At 46.6% G+C, this 17,664-nt stretch overlaps 1 protein-coding gene across 2 annotated transcripts in view; it reads right to left on the minus strand.

The window, feature by feature from the left end:
* EPHB1 (EPH receptor B1) overlaps positions 1–17,664 on the minus strand; it is a 1,076,389-nt gene that overhangs the window by 579,978 nt on the left and 478,747 nt on the right. The gene's annotated exons all lie outside the window — the stretch shown is intronic.

Genomic DNA, 17,664 nt, shown 5'->3' on the forward strand with positions numbered 1-17,664 from the left:
AAGGCTATTAGCGAATGGTGGAAGTACAATACATGTTTTTGAGTTTTTGTGCTGAAGTAAAATAAATGGTGCTTTAAGAGTGACTGAAGTACATAGACAAACTGAGTCAGTAACTTAAAAGCCGTTTTATTTTGGAGTATTTAAATAACATGGTTGTCTTCAAGTTAAGCATTTTAATTGCAGTCAATGCCAGTAGTTATTGGCTGCCCTCTAAACTTTTTGATTGGCTTAAAAGAGGTCAATAACAATTTCAATGTGCTAATTACAGTTAATTGTTCCACTTGTTTGGTCGTCGTCTACAGTAACAGACATCAAACAAAGGAAACTGCATTATCAAGAAGATTCATTTTCATAGCTCTAAGCTCTGAGATTATCCATGGTGTCCCACTTCAAAAGAACTGCAGGGAACGAGGATGAAGAGATGAGGATCATCCACTATGGATAAGGACATTCACTCCACCTCCAGCTGCAAGACTTAACAATGAAGAACCTATCAAACACCTGTTTAAAAAGAAAAAAAACAAGAAATGCACATGACAACTGAACACGTCACCTAGCGCATTTGCCATCAATGTGAGCAACATTCCCTGGTGCAGATCAGAGCCACTGGAGCAAAATATTGCAGATACAATTCAACACATATAGCATCGTAGACCTTGGGAGGGGTCATTATCACGGGATAATGACCCACAATCTAGTTATGGTCTGAGGCGAAGCCACATGACTCTAAGTTGGGGACGGTTCATTATCACAAGCGATAATGACCCCTCCTGAGGTCTATATAGCTATTAGCACATGGTGGTAGCAACAAATCTTGTTAGTTTGGGATACAAGGTGGCACTTTTGCACCACCTGTAAGCTGAAACTAATTAGTTAACTGCATGATCTCCTCCTCCATGCCAATTCCTAAGACCTGCTTACTCCTCTTACTCCATGTTCATTCCTGTACTCCCTCCTTCCCAGGCTGCCTCTTCATTCATGGGCTCCCTTGGTCTTCTTGCCGCCCCAATCCTGCACTCTGTGTCATCTCAGTTGCTGTACGCTCTCCTTCTCCTCCAGTGTCAGACTGGGCCATAAAATTATCTCGGGCACCAATGGAAAGAGTGTCCCACAGTTGCAAATGGCTATTGATTCCTTTTGTGACACTGTTTGAAAAATACCCGTGGGCGAGTTTTTTGATAAAATGAGATGCAAATTGTGCATTATAAATAATATTTATTCAAAAACACTGGTCAGAGCTACAGGTTGTATAGTGAAGTGACTCATCAAAGTGTCCCACATTGGCCAAAAAAAGTGGGCCATTTTGACCAAAACAACTGGCTGACCCCAGCATTTTGCGTTTTTGCTTCAGCCATGGGCCTATTGCCCTACAGGCCAGTCCGAGCCTGTTCTACTCCAGAATCATGCACTTTCTCCTCCTCTGAATACCGAGCACTTTCTTTTCGGGCCTCACTCTTCTTTCCTGAACACCATCATTCTCTTTCCACCTCACATTGTTGAGCCCTGTAGTTCTGTTTCTCTTTTAACTTCCTTCTTTCCAGTCCTCGCTCCTCCTTTTTTTCTCTTAATCACATTTCTTAGGTGCTTCTTATTCTTCCTCTTTCTCCATTCTGCTGTGCTTTCTTTTTATTTCTGGACCCCATCTTCTTTTCACTCTCCCTCTTGCCATAACATACTTCTTGTCCCTCTAAGTATATGGGACATTGTAGGAACTTTGGTGGAAAGTGCTGGGCAGGCCCAATGACTCTTATACCTAGTATATACCCAGAGCCATTGGCAGTGCCTTAAGCGGTACGAAAAAACGAGCTAGGGCCCATCAAGGGGGCATGGCCTAAGGGGGTATCACTTGCCAGCTCATTAGGCCCGCCCCCGTGATGAGGCCTGGCTTAAAAGGTTGCAAGCACCCCTGCCAGGCAGCCCCTTGTAGAGATCAGCACTCTCCCCCTTTTGGGAGAGGGTGCTGATCTCTGCATCTATTAAATAATACTAATACATTAAATAAAGGGATGCCTGGTGGGGGACAGTGCCACATGTTTTTAACCTTAATGGTGGCACTGCCACTTGAGGGCAGCAGCAACATTAAGGCTGAAAAGCTGAGGCCGCTGGAACCCAAGGCCATTTTTCCTAAAGCCTGAAGCTCCCGCAAACAATGAGGGGCTTCAGGCTTTACAAAAACAGGCCACTGCTTCATGCAACCTCACCTTTTATTTTAGAATGGTGGAACTGGCCCATGGGTATCTCTTGATTAAAAAGATGCCTTGCAGGTGCCGTTGCAACCATTATAGATAAAAGGAATCTTTTTCTGAAGCCCTCGCACATGAGTGATAGCTTCAGGCTTTAGAAAAAAAGCCTTGTCCTCGAGCGGCAGGTGCTGCCAGGGGACATTAGGGGGCCCCGGCAGGGTCCCGCATCAAACCATATTTCTGAGCCTACGAGTGTTCCGCCCTGGCTAGCACCAACCCACTTAAAGCCCTTTTCATTGGAGACAATGGCATGCTAGGAGGTGCAACAATTTGATTGGCTGTGATGCACTAGTGACCCGAAAAGCTATCAAAGTGCAGGAGTCTAAGGAAAGACTAAGTCGAAAGGGCAATTTACAAAAAAACTCCTTTTTATTCAGTCCCTATGCAAAAAAGTGTTGCAGAATGCACCATTTGACCAATGTTCCAAAAATCATTCGTTGGAGGCACAAATCTCGGCAACTGTTCCATGTGGGCTTCGTTGGTGGATTGTTTTCCAGTTGTCGTTTTAATGGCGCGCGTTTAACTTGTTTTCCTTTAGCTGGTTTTTAAATGTTTTATAAGAGGCTGAGACTTTCATACCTCCCACATTCTTCCCACTTACATCTTTGCCTTGCTATTATTTTTCTTTATGAATTGACCCATTTTCAGCATACACCATAGAAACAGACGAGCAATAGCAGGCAACACAGACAGTCCCCTTCTAAATACCGCTTTAGGTGGCCATGTTTACTCTCCTCTATGCCCAGAACTGTTTTCTCAATATTTACAGCGCAGAGTTGTATGCTCAGTCTCACCCGGATGACTCATGTCCTCCCCTGCCAACCTACGCCCCGCCACCCTCCTACCAGCCTCAATTACTCTTTGGAGTCTTTTGGTAATCTGTCCCCTTCGGAGGCCTCCATTTTGTTTTCACGCCTCGAGCGCCATTCTATGGTCCTCCCGCGCCTCTCTTTCGCCCCATGGCTCTAATTTCTGGAGCTCTTTCTTCTCTTCCCTGCCACCTTGTTACCATTTCCCCAGCAGTCATTAATTCGGTGCCGACGCCCGCGCGCGCGCGCGCGCGTCCCCCTCGAGATGAATCTCTGAGAGGCGGATTAGGGCCGCGTTTCAGCGCAGTGACGCGGCCTCCAAAGGGAAATGATCTGTCATCTCGCCCGGGCGTTGACGAGAGGAAGCGGAGGGGCGGAGGGCAGTGGTGTGGGAATCGTGTTCTACATCTGACAGCGTCTCTGAAGAGCCAGCCCATTTGCGCGTGGTTTGAAGGTGATATGCTGATGACATCTGCCAGTCGCTGTTTCCCCTCATACACCGACTGGCGCATTATGTATGTCCAAGAGCCTTGCCATTCGTGGCCTGTTTCGCAATGGCGTAAGGAGTGGGTTTTTTTTATTCGTGATGCCACAAACAAATGGGTACAAACTATGGCAGCCTTGGACGTAAACTAGTGACGGCTCTCCCCGTACTGACAATAAATGACAAAGGCAGGGCAGCATTCAGAAGTAGGCCTGGAAAACCCTTTGGCTTGAAGAACACGCAAATCACAGAGAATCACGAGCAACCCCTGCCACTCCATCTCCCCGTTCAATCCTAATCCTCCTTTCCTGAAAACATTGTGTTACTTCAGTTTACCTCACGCTTTTTGCAGTTCTGACTCTTGTAAACACTGTGTTGGGCGAGTCCTTAACACAATTTTGAATGCAAAGTAATAACAATCTAAATATAGCATAAGTCTTTTAATAACTAGTAGAAAGAAAATATTTGCCACTTCCTTTCAAAGTCTTCTGTATTCAGGGAGAGGCCTCTGCAATAATGTTGGCCTTCAGGCGTCAAAGTGCATGTCTCCCCTGTGCCAGTTCGATGCAGGGTTGGACTGGGGCATTTAATTGCCTTGGGCACCAACGAAAAAGTGGTCCGCTGTAAAACATAGCAATTATTTGCTTTTGTGACACTGGGGTTTTGTGGTAAAATGTAATGCAAATGTGTTGGGTAATGCTGATCAAAAATACTAAAAGCACAGTGAAGTAACATAAAACGGTCCCCTTTTGGCAACAAAAAAAAGCGACCATTTCGACTTTAAAAAAAGTGCCTACACTAGCATGTTGTGCCTGTACTTCGGGCATTGCCCTGAAGGCCAGTCCACGTCTGGCCTCTGGTGGGATTCACGTTCACTCGGTTCACAGAGGACTAGCGAGTGATGTTAGGAAGGGCTCAATGCCTCCGTAGCTTCTGGAGGATAACCGTACTGCCCCGCCACAAAAAGAGTCCTAGAGCCACAAAAGGACTTTTTAAAGATGCCTAACCCCAAATCCTGTATGCAAGGTTCGGCCAACAAGGCATGAATATGGCATGGCGCGCAAAGAGTCTTCTCTATTTATTCTCCATTCTCGCTATTGCCAACCTCCCTATGGTTGCCTAGATGCCAAAATCTGAACCGCAAGGTGATCAAATCTTGACTTTAAATGTGCCACCCCTGATTTCCAACAAGCATCTAATTACGCTGTTGCTATAAATGTGCTATTTTAATGTGACGAGTCCATGAGAAGTCAAAGATGGCCTCCGATCCTTCTCCAGTATTTGCCAGTGAATGTCCGGCCTGACATATGGAAACACATCCTCCAAACTGTAAAGCTTTGTTTACACCTCACAGAGAATATAAAGCATGCACGTATAGGTGACCAAATGCACCAACCCACAAACGTCCAACTGGTTTCCAGTCATAGACACACACATCGCAATTTACAGAAAATGGCCTAGTTTGGGTACTGATTGTGTACTGCACTTTTGCCTCAAATCGTGATAGACCCTGGGAATGGATCCACCATTGTTGCTCGATGTTCCCTGAGCGAGGTACAACTCCCTAGCAGTCCTAGGATGCACCCCTGCAAGAGCAGCGCAGCAGGGGCTGTGTGGGATGGATTAATGGTTGTCAAAACAAGTAAATGCACAAAGAAACACTCAGATTGGGGCAAAGTCTCAGGTACCAAAAAAAAAAAAAAGAAAAGTTGGTCCACATTTAAGGATCGCATTTCAGGGCTTTTCATGAGACATGGTAGGCTAAGTATCTGGTCATGGATTTGTTGGGAAATGATGAAGGACTAAAATCCAGATTAGCTGCATCAATGTAGAATAGTCTAGCCAAGTAATAATACTTATTATGTTCGTTTTTCCCTTGATGACCTGTAAAAAATGCCACCCCACAGTAAGAATATATTTATATATATATCCAGAATGGCTGCACCAATGTAGGCCAATCTAGCCACATAATACACCCTGTCATGCTGGCTTTACCCGTGATACACAGTAAACAATCCATTGCCACACTAGTACAGTATATGCAGACTGGCTTCACCAATATAGGCCGGTGTAGCCACATAATAACACTCACCATGCTCACTTTACCCTGGATGCCCAGTGAAACAAGCCATGGCACAATACGAAAACATGAACACTTGACTGCAGCTGCACAAATGACAAATGACAGTACCTAGTAAAAAGATCTCATTCTGTTTTCCGAATGAGAAAAAGGTCAATTTAGAAAGACTGCTCTGAGACTGCTCAGAGCGGTCTTTTTAAATCGAACTGTCACACCCCTGCCGCACACGAGTACGCACAAGTGCTGACATGCAGGGCCAGGCGGAAGACCGAAGACACGGCCGAAACGGGTGTCTGTTTGTTTTGACGTGTCTGTGTGTATGTTGAGGTGTGTGTGTGTGTGGGAGTGTGTGTGTGTATCTGTGATGGGAGGGGGATTTGGGATGTCGTTTTTTGAGGGGAGAAACCCTCAGTTATAAAGATAGAGGGTAGGGAATTGGAGGAAGGGGGTTGGAGGGAGAGGGTGAAACCCCCCAAAAAGTGAAATATGTTGAATATTGCAAGCCACATCAAATCAGGCGAAAAGAATCAGTCTTTTTGGTGTGCGGCCTGCAATATTCAACATTTTCAAATAGAACCCAAATTACAACCCACTCCCCCCGCACCTCACACACTTTATGCTCAGTAAAACATGGCGTGCCACAGTAAGAAAACATGTCCTGGATGCCCCCGCTCTCCCAATCAGAGGCCTGCTCCCCAGTCAGGCACCGACACATTCACACAGCATTCCTTCATACTCATTCACTCTCTTGTTCAAATGTGCTCCCCCACCATAATCATACTGATTCAAATGCAAACCAAACAGCACAACTCCCTCACTCACATGCACAACTAAACAACATATGCTCTCTCATACACGTTCACACTTACAAACATAACACTTGCATACAGACATACAAACATGCAAACATACATTCATAAATACATTGTTCTTCTCACCTGCAGCCTGGGTCCAGACTGTGCCAGTCACAATGGCGCCCTGGTTCCTGTCCAGCATGCAGCATGCACCAGGAAGTAGAAACAACTTCTTGGTTCCTGAGGACATGTGTGGTGGAGTTTGAGCACCCCCTTTATACCTCGTCTTGACCCCTGAATGTGCAGGGTAGTGCAAGAGCACCAATTACACACTTTCAAACCTGCAGTACCCTAGCCTGCATCCCCAATGGGCCATGCTAGTATGGTGAAGCAAAACATTCCCAACCTTGCATGGTCCATCAAACATACGTGCTGGTGTTCTTTAAAGTGTTAAAAGGGAAACCACATTTCTCTTAAACAGTTACAATCAGCCAAGAAGCGCTCCCTCACCTACAGCTGATGGAAGTTTCAGTAGATTCCCTGAGCTGGGTTGGCTGGTCCATAATGAGTGGTGGGTCGGCACCTTGTGGCTGAGTATGGATGAGCCACTCCTTATGGACAGAAAGTGAGGTAGGACAGAGATGTGGAGAAAGAAGAAGGAATAATAAGAACTAGTCAAGAGAGATCCACAAGGGGAGATTAGGCAGTATATGAGAAACAGGTTAGAGGGGTGGATAAAGCCTAGAAAGGAGAACATGCATTCTTTATTATACAACAGCAGAGGGTTAGTGGATGTTGACAGAAAAGAGAAACAAAAAGAGAAAAGAGGAAGAATGAACAACTGTGAGGAGCCGTGCGCCCGGGCTCTATCCTCTTGTTTCCCGGCATTGCAATGGATGTTAGTTGCCATGGCATCTAGGGCAACCTTGCCGGTGAACTACGAGTCCCATGCAACCATGTGGCCACACAATCACCTACATCGTGACATTACACGGCCGCACCGTCACAGCACGAGCAAGCCAGAAGCCTGCGACAGAACAGGGACGGTATTTCTTAATCGCGTTGCTGCACAAGTGAGTAGTGTTAGGAAAGATTTCATGATTGTAGGTAATTCTCCTTCCATGTGGCAACCTCCAAACTTTTTGCTGTTGTTTTACACTCTGATCTAGACTTTGCCGGAGAAGCGCAGCCTTCTGCCGCACTCCTCCGGGTTTTCTCTCTATTCTTACAGGGGAAACTGACATGCCCTTAAGACAGTCAGTACCGGGAGACTTTGTTTCCCATAGTCCTTTCCTCATTTTGCAGCTTTTGAGCAACATGACACAAGAGTGCTCCGTAACTTACATTACCGCGCTCTTGGGTCTCTAGTCATTCCAATGGCCCCAGAAACTCTTGCTGGACTTATCATGAAATGTGCAAGTGTGTCACAGATGGGACTGGTGGCAGCTATCGTTTCTTTGTGTTTTGAACTCCTATTTTGCTATGTTAACCGCGTTTCCCACGTTTGGCCCAAATGGGTGGCCTAGCCTCCAAAATGGCCATGCCACGAGGTTCTTTGTCCTGTCCGCTGACCGTCTTGCCCCTTCACCTTCCCTCAGGTCAAGCCGACCCGGGGCAGGCCTTATTTGGTCATGCACTTTCCCGAGAAACACAACACTTTCGCGGGCTTCTGCATGCCTTATGTGTTCCTCCAGGATGTGGGCTGGGATGTCTGTTCCCAATACACATCCTGGGTGCCAGAGAGTCTAGAGTGTCCTGAATGCCTGGGGCCACCGTGGTTTGTGATAGGTCCACGTATGGTGTGAGTGTTTTGGGAACTATCTCCCATTGGGTCCTCTACGTTTTGGCGCAAAGGGAACTCTGGATAAGAGGAGGCTGGAATCACCACTACCATGTCGATCTCCTGAGTTCTCACGAACAAAGGATAAGGAGCCAAGTATCCTGCAACTAAGAAGCTGAGTCGAGGAATCGCTGGTGACCCACTAAAGGTTTGGCACAATGCACTGCTGTCGTCCTGTGAGACCCCTCTGCCTCTGATCATACGAGAAGGCCTGTACTGGCGCTTCGATCCTTTAGAATAGTGGGAACAACTATTCTCGGCATCTTCACCAAATCCTGTACGTAAGCCTTCGGAAGCATCCCTGGGCCATCCAGTGGACTAACCAGCCTACACACGAACCTTGCTCTGTCACCTCCATCTGGCTTACTGCTAATCCCATGTCCTCGGCACTCTCACACGATTCGTACACTTGGCATTCCCAGGTCTGAAGTGAGACGTGTGCTTTGAGATCGGAATACATGCGGTTGCCGAGTTGCCCTGCTGTGGTAACAAACCTGTGCGTGTTCGCTGCATTTTGGGACACCCTCGACCCTGACTCCTGCTGTTGCGGAATCTACACGGTGTCAAAACATCCTGCTGATCGCATCTGAACCTGCCAGTATGAAATGGAACCGGAGAAGCCTGGCTCTGCCTGCATCAGGGACCGGTGAGTAGTCAATACCCTAACCGGTCACCCTCCCGCAGGAGCCTGTGGCTCTCCACCACTGTCATAAACAGCAACCCTTTTCCGCACTCACGCCCTGCTTCTGCCCACAAGTGGAGGCCGCGCTTGAGTAGCGGGGAACTGTTCATCATCATTTTGTTCACCTCTCTGAACTGCCTGATCTCCCTGAAGAGACTCTCCTTTGCCCGTTGGCACCCGCGTGTGCAGGTACTTTTGAGCTCAAGGCTCCACTCTTCGTAGGGTACGGACTTCCTTCTAGTTAGGTGGCCTCTGATGTCGAACTGGGTCTAACGATTACTTGCACTGCCTGTTTTCCTCCCCATTTAGGTGGTCTGCATATTTTGTGCTTCTAACTCTTTAGACCCCTTGGTCTTGTATATATATTGTACTGCTTGTGATGTGTTGGTTTATTGGAGTTTTACCGTGATTCTTTACTATGGTCGATGTTACAAAGGCCTTGTAATAAATGTGTCTATATTTTTAATATAACACCTGTCTGGAGTAATTTGTAAGCGTCCTTGCTTTGTGTGCTCATTGCAGGCTTTCAGTCACCCTCACCCCCCTTGAGACCTAGTCTTGACCGCCGCCATTGCTACCCTGGTTGGTCTGGCTTGTCCAGAGGTTACCCTGTTCCAAGAAACTAGGTTGGCCTTCTGAACCTCTGCCCCTCCAGGACAGAGTTCAGAAATCCATCTTAGCAAGTAGGGTTTCTTGTTTTCCGATTTGCTGGTTATTTTTTACCTGGTTTTGCTCGGCCCTCGACCTGACCTGGATTATGTTTGGATTTGGCATCCTGGTTTGGCACTGCTCTTGACCTCTTTTGGATTTCCCCTCGGTTTTGGAGTTCTGCTTGGGTTTCCCAGCCCCATTCGCACTGGGATTTGAAAGTGTTCATTTCTTGGATTCTTCCCTTTGATTGCAAACCGGATCTGGCGCCGCCTGGATAGTACCTGGAAGAGACATTTTACGGAACTTGTCTTCTGGATTTTCAGTGTTTGCTCTGGTGAATTATGTGGACACTGAGGAAACACTCAAGACTCCGTTTTCACCCTTGTGCCACTTCTATTTTGATTTTTGTTGGACTTTTGAACTTGTTGGACATTTGGAACTTTCTTTAGTTCCACGCTCATGCCACTAGGGTTCAGGTTCAGGCCTTTGTGTGTCCGTTGGATATCCTTCGTCGGGCGGGAACCCTGTCTATGGACTACCAGCAGTTTAGGTGGATTTGCAATTAGGTTAATCAAAGCCCAGTCTTTCTTAACAGGTAGGAGGGCAATCCGGGGGCTGAGAACCAGTGGTGTGAGACAGTTTCCAGCATCCTGTATTAAGTATTATTTTTCCTTCACAGCTGTGGAGAGAACTGGTGGGTTTCCACTTGCCTTTCCACACGAGCACTGGACACCCAAGCCCCATGTGGTGCTCGCAAGAAGAAAGTAGCCCTTAGTGGGGTCTAATTGTAGTCTGCCTTGACGGAACCTGCCAGATCCCAAAGTCAACATAGAGGACCTAGAAGGATGTGGATGGAGTGCTGTAAGCAGAAAGTAGAGAAAACGGAGAAGAAGAGAGATACAGAAGAGAAATGGCTAACAATGACACATTAGGAAGTGTGGAAGCAGAGAGAGGAATGGGTGAAAATGAAGATCAGCCAACAAGTGAGAAGAGGAATAAAGAGATTGATTACAGCAAATATGAACCTGTAGGATTGTGAGAGTATGAGAAAACGTGAAGGAAACTGACATGAAGAGAAATGTATTACTGGTGCTGTGAGAGATATTGAGTTTTAGAATTTAAGGAATGTGTGGCGAATGAATCACTTGGGAAGTAGGAAGAGCTAGTGGTGTACCTGGGAGATGAAGGAACCTGTCTGAGGGATGTAGGAGGTGGCTCTGAGAAGAAGAGTTTGAAAAGAGTGTGAGTCTGAGACCAGTTGTCATGTATGTGGCTAGGAGGGTTGCAGGAAAACGTGTGAGTGCCTGAATTGGAGCGAGTGTGAATGAAGGAGTGAAGAATAGGAAAGGTGAGATGGACGAGTAGGAGATTATGTCACAGCAGAAGAAAGGGGAGAGCTGGATGAAGGCAGTGCAAAGGAATGAAACACTGTTAGAGAAGTTGGGCATGGTGCACAGTGAGGATATCAGAGAAGGAGTGTGTGTGTGGAGGAAGGAGGAGTTCAAGAGAATGAGCCTGTGAGAAATGACAGTGTGAGGGAAGGCTAGAAGTGAATACGAGAGATGAAGAGTGTAAGCGAAATAGGCAGTGTGGGGCGGGGGAGCCTCATTATGGAAACAAAAGGAGTATGATACAAAAGAGACCTGACAGAAGAAGGGAGTGTGCAGAAAGGAGGAACTGTAAGAGAATGAGACAGTGTGAGACGGGAGATTGAGGGAAGGAGAGTGGGAAATAGTGTGAGGAAAGGAGTCAAAGTGACAGAGGAATGTAGAGTGAGAGCAGGAGTGCTTGTGTGAGGGCATATGTGGCTGTATGGGGGAGGGGGCTGTAAGGGAGTGGGAATCGGTCTGGGGTGTGAGGCCTCAGGCTTGAATGATAGTCAGAGGGTGTGTTGGTGGGAATCAAAAGATAAGGGGGGGGGTGAGTGTGACAAATTAACTTCTGGGGCACCAGGGATGCACAAATGAATATCCGTTTCCAAACCATCAATCAGACCCACACTCTAGTAGACCAGAAGGGATTCAAAAAGACGCAAAAAACAAGTCAATTATAAAACTCCTTGTCCAATTTTGGTAACATGGATGGACCTGCAGGCTTATCTTCGAAAAGTTGTGGATCGTTGGTTAGCTGCAGCAAAGCGAAAATATAATTATTACCCAATGATAAAAGGGACTGTCCAGTCAAGGTTGTAAAAAAATATCTACTTTATCAATAATACAACCTACCCTGTAAAGGAATGCAGAGCACAGAAGGAAAAAGGATGGACTCTTGATACTGACGGGAGGGTAGTCAGTAAATTAATTAATTGCAATAGTTCAAGGATATATGGTTTCAACACAAACAGAGCAATGGGTTGTAAATTGTCCCTAGGGGGCTTCAGAGGAGGACCAGGGGGACAGAACCACAATCTACCTTTGTGCTGTATACGTTCTTGGTGCTGGACAGTGTAGAGTCCGTTTCAGGGTGCTTTGTAGCTTCTGCGACAGAGTCCAAGACGGAAGACAGCTGCGGGTATCAGGCGGCAAGCAGTTCGGTGAGCGAGGCTGGACAGACGGCTGCACGCTGTCCTACACAGCAGCTCAGGGTCAGGAATTGTTGTCTCAGTGCTGGTTGGCGGGTCTGAAGCACTGGTTGAGGTGTCTCGGACAGCGTTAGTGGCTGTTGCCTAACAACAGTCAGCATGGCAGTTGGCTGCACCTCGGGGGCTAGACCATCTTGAAAATTTCCTGTAAGGTGGACATCGGTAGATGCTTGTCGATGCACTCCCCCTAGCTTCTTAACTGGGCTTGTGTTGTCCTTTAAGGCAGACGGCCCAAAGCTGAATTAAATGTTGTCGGCAGCTATCTTGTCCTTCGTTTGGTTCAGAGACTCTCTGGCAGTTCCCACCTAGGAATCTTGCTGCAGAGCCTAGCAGGGCATGCTGTGTGCCTGCTAAGTACTGGTTCTGGTGCTGCTAGAGGATCCTCTGGACTCAGTGTCTCGCTCTGTTCCCTAGAAGATGTTTAGGAGAGGGATATTGCTTCCCTCTTGGAGGTCCTGGCCTTCCTTCACTGGTGGAAGATGTAAGGCAGACAATAGCTTCAGCCAGGGTCCAGTGCTGAGTTCTTCTTGCTATTCCTTGTAAAGTCTTCATAGCTCCCTAAAAGAGGAGCTCACCCCTCTTTTAAAGCCAAATGGGCCACAGTGATTGGTGTAGGATAAGACTATCTTAATGAACCGATCCTAGCTCCCCACCAACAATCTCTTGTATGCCTGAGGACAAAACAAGAGAGCTTTGCAACAGAAAAGGTAAAGGGGTGAAAACATGTAAGTCCCACCGATTTTCCAGTCTCTTGTGGATCAAAGGGTCTCTCTGGTTTGTTCAGCTCTCTGTGGTTCCTGATTAAAGCGGCAGGTCAGCCTTGAAGCTGTGGTGAGACCAGATTTTCTGAATTCTGCAAACCACATTCTCGTACCTTCTGAATGGGGTCCACATGCGGGGATGACTACTGTAAACAGTTGTCCCAAAATGACAGCTCACTGCCCTTGATACTAAGAGGCGGGAACTGACTTCAGGTTGACAGAGATGCATATCAAAGGTTGTTGGGGTTTTCTTGTCTCCTTTGTTTGTCCTACAGCCAGGCCCCTCTTGGGCCTGTTTGAATGAACTCTGATTAGTATGTGAAGCTGCCACCAGTAGAGCCAACAAATGTACAGGGGGGATCCATGGAGACTTTGTTAGTTAATTAGGCTGGCCATGGCAGGAGGAAGGTTTTGCCATCCCCCTTCTGAGATGCCTTTATGTACTCTTGTCTGTCATATCCCACCTAAATATGACAGGGGGGACAGAGTCTGTAAGCTGTGTCCACGTAGAGTGCGCGGGTGTATGTGTATGTCATGCAGTGAGCTTAGGAAAATGTGTCCGATGAGCCCCACACATTTTCCGGAGGTGCATCTACCATCATTCAATTTCTTTTTTTTTTTTAAATTTAAATAACCATGTGAGCGCACACCCACCATGTACATGGTCGAATTCCTCACAGTGAGGCAAAGATGGAAGGAGATAGATGAGGGAGAGTGAGCCGCAGAGGCTGCTGGGTCTGTCTCGCTCCCCAGAGCTCATCCATCACCCACTGTAATGTGTTAACGACGGGGAAGATGAGGGAGACGGGTTGATTCGGTTTCATCAACACTTTGCAGAAAGTTTAATTTGTGCTAAGTAGAGCCTGACAGTGCGCAGATGATGATCCGAGCAAGATGGAGCACGGAGCCCCCTCCCCTCTCACAGAGATGTGTTCCAGCTCCCCATCAACGTCCACAAGGGCCGGCCCACCACTGCCCCCGCACACCGGAAGCTGTGCACACTGAAGGGACAGGGGTCGACACCCCTCTGCTTCGATTTTGTCACAAAAGCACAACAGGGGAAAGATTGATGACGCACTTTCCATTAGACAGGAGACTGCTCTCCCAGGGCGGCTTTATTTCCTTTACGGCTTCATCGTCTCATCTATCACCGTGTACTTATCATAGTTAGATGGGAAATTACCTACCACAAAGTAAGTCTGCAATTGACTCCCCTCTCGCGCTCAATGCACAAAATAAACGCTTTATTTATGGGCGTGCAGTGCATGTAGAACATATGCAGCGGCAAAGGGCCACTGTCCACACAAAACCCGTGAGAAATATGGCAAGCTTTTTCATTGCTTCCTTGCCTCGCAGGACTGTCACCGCCTTAACAGGTTATTGCCACTGTCACCTGGCCAAAATACTTCCATTTTGTTTTTGTCAGATAACGCAAGCATCAACTGCAACGCCAGTAGCGGCGCGCACTGTATTCTTTGACTAAGGTGATGTAATAAAGAGGCACACAGAAATGGAGATGAGTAAGAGCTTTATTCGAGGCCCCCGGGGTAGTCACAGTGGAGGCACCAACTGGCGAGGCACTCTCAAATGGAATATACATGCACGAGGTTCTAAGGAGACTCGTGCATGTATTACCATAACATCTCCCCCACCTAAGGCAAAAAGAAAAAAGAAAAACAGGAAAGTGAGAGGGGAAAGAAGGGGGTCAAGTGGGAGAGGCAGAGGGAAGATGGGTAAACTGGGGTACATTAGTAATAGACATAGTCATTGTTGAGGTTTTGGATGATTTTGCGGTTCCTTCTGGACATTCTTCCAGTGGGTACTCCTTGATGCATGGAGTGAGGTCTATCATTGTCCACATGTTCACAGAGAGATTCTCTTAGGGGATGTGAGGTGTGTTGTGATGGTCTGTCAGGACTGTTGTCCTTAGATATGCTGGTCTCTTGGATGTCTTTTGTTACTTTTATGAGATCATCTCCAGACCATCTGTTTCCATCATCGAGGATGACAGACTTCCCATGACAACTCACAACTCTCTGTGGAGGTCTGAAGATGGATTCACCCTTGAGAGTTTTCTTCGGTTCTTTGACACATACCCAGTCTCCTTCACGAACCCTCATCTCTTTTACTCCATGTCTGGAGTCGTATTGTCTTTTGTATTTTGCTTGTTTTTCTCTTACTGTCTTTTGAAGTAGATCCATGTTCACCCTTGCTACTCCCGTGTATAAGAACATCCACGCCGGTCTAAATCGGTTGGTTGCAACCCTACCTCGCATGAGGGTGAAGGGCTCTATGTTTGTGGTGGTGTGTGGGGTTGTTCTATACGCATGTAAAGCTTCTTTGAGGGTTTCTCTCCACGGGAGGTTGTTGGCCGTGGCCAGTTGAACTACGCTCTTCACGAGCCTGTTCATGCGTTCCACAAGTCCGTTGGAAATTGGATGGTACAAAGATGTTGTTATGTGGCTGATGGACCTTTTCTTGAGGAATTCCCCAAATTCCATAGACATGAACTGAGACCCGTTGTCCGAAACCACTTCCTTGGGGTCTCCCTCCCTGTTGAAGATCTCTGTCAGGAAATCTGTGACTTCCTTTGAGGTCACATTGTCCTCAGCTATTCCCCATTCTGTCCATTTAGAGGTGTAATCGACAAGTACTATGATATATACTTTGACTGTTTCGATGTTCTCGAATGGACCCATGATGTCGATTGCCAGTTTAGACCACACCTGTTTGGGAGGTTCAATAGGCTGTAAGGGGGTCTTTCTTAAGATCTTGGACTTGTCACTCATGGCACACGTGGAGCAAATTTTGACCAGTTCTTCTGCTTCTTTCCACATTCCTGGCCACCAATAGTTGTTTCTCAACTTGTTTTTCGCCAAGCTCCTTCCTAGGTGACCTTCGTGTGCCAGTTGGAGTACTTTTTTTCTGAGTTGGGTGGGTGGGATTACTCGATCGCCTCTGAAGATATGCTCATCGTCCATTGATAATTCTTCCTTGAAGGGAATGAAGGTAGTTAAAGCCTCTCCTGTTTCCACCCAGTCATTAGCTATCGCTTCCCTGATTTCTCGCTGTTCCGGATCAGTATTGGCATTCATTTTCCATTCATCTCTCGAGATGGCAGGGTTTACGAAAGCTCTGATGTCTTCATCTGGAGATGCAATCTCAGTGTCGATGTTGGTCGATAATCTGGAAAGACAATCTGCTACTTGGTTTTGTGGACCAGGAGTATAGCATAGTTGGAGGTTGTATTGCATGATGTCGAGGAACCAACGTCTTATTCTCGGTGATATAAGGTGAGGGGTTTTGGACTGAAGGACATTTACTAGAGGTTTATGGTCTGTTTTCAGTATGACGGGTAAGCCCCAAATTAGGTTCCTGAAATGCTGAAGAATCCACCTCAGACCTAGAGCTTCTCTCTCAATGGTGGAATAGTTTAGTTCGGCTCCCCTCAGTACTCTCGATGCGAATGCGATCGTCACGATGTTCTTATCTTGTTGCTGTTCCAGGATACCACCCAGTCCGGTTTTACTTGCATCTACGGATATGATGGTTTTGGCTTTACAATCGAACATTCCTAATGCTGGAGCTTGGTTAATTTGGAATTTGATTTCTTCGAATTCGTTCTTGCATTCAGTGGACCATATGAATTTGGCTGCCTTCTTCAAGATGTTCCTCATGTTTTTGGTTTTATCAGCATAGTTGTTTATAAACTTGGAGTAGTATTCTGTCATCCCGAGGAAACTCCTTAATTGGTCTTTACTTTGAGGCTCGGCGATATTCATTATGGTTTTACATGAGTTTCCTCTTGGGGCTGATGCCGTTGGCGTCAATGGAATGGCCCAGGTATGAAACTCGGTCGCACTTTATGTTGCATTTCTCTAATTTGAGTGTGAGCCCACTTTTTTGTGTGACCTGTAGGACACTCACAAGTTTTGCGTTGTGCTCTTCTTCTGAACTGGCTGATATGAGGATATCATCTTGGAAGCAGTGTATGCCATAAAGTCCTACAAATAGATGTGACATGAGTCTCTGAAAGACTGCTGCGGCTGAAGCGAGTCCAAATGGCATTCTGTTAAACATGAATGCACCGAGAGGTGTGACAAAAGATGTTAGGTTCTTTGAGCTCCCTTCCAAAGCTATCTGGTGATAGGCTGAGGAGAGGTCCAGAGTTGTAAAGTATTTTGCAGGTTTCATGGTCGATAGGAGTTCAGATATATTGGGAAGTGGGTGTCTGTCAACCCATATGTTTTTGTTTAGGTCTCTCAAGTCGACGCACATTCTTATGGAATCGTCCGTTTTTTTTACTAAGACAATAGGGGCAAGCCATTCTGAACTCTCGATGGGCTGTATGATATTTTCATCGCAGAGGCGCTTAAGTTCTTTCTTCAACGACTCTTTTGTTCCAAAGGGAATACTGCGGACTCGGTGGGCCACTGGGACAGCACCTCTTTTGAGGATTATTCTGTGTTGGAAATCTTTTAGGAGTCCAATCTTGTCGCAGAACACCTTGGGGAATTGTTTTGCTAGATTAGATTTGATGTCCATATCATTATTGAGCACAGTCAGCACAGGGATTTCTTCTCCAGGGTGTATTCTTACTCGAAGGGCGGCTTGTTCTTCCCAGCCCACAACGGAGGAGCCATCTTTGGCTACAAAGAGTTTGCAATATGTTTCTCTGTCATGGAACTTGAGGTTCACCCACACATATCCCATTATCTCGATGGGTGTTTTTCCATAAC

Source organism: Ambystoma mexicanum, chromosome 10 (assembly GCF_040938575.1).
Source record: "Ambystoma mexicanum isolate Mex_15411 chromosome 10, UKY_AmexF1_1, whole genome shotgun sequence".
Lineage (NCBI taxonomy): Eukaryota > Metazoa > Chordata > Amphibia > Caudata > Ambystomatidae > Ambystoma > Ambystoma mexicanum.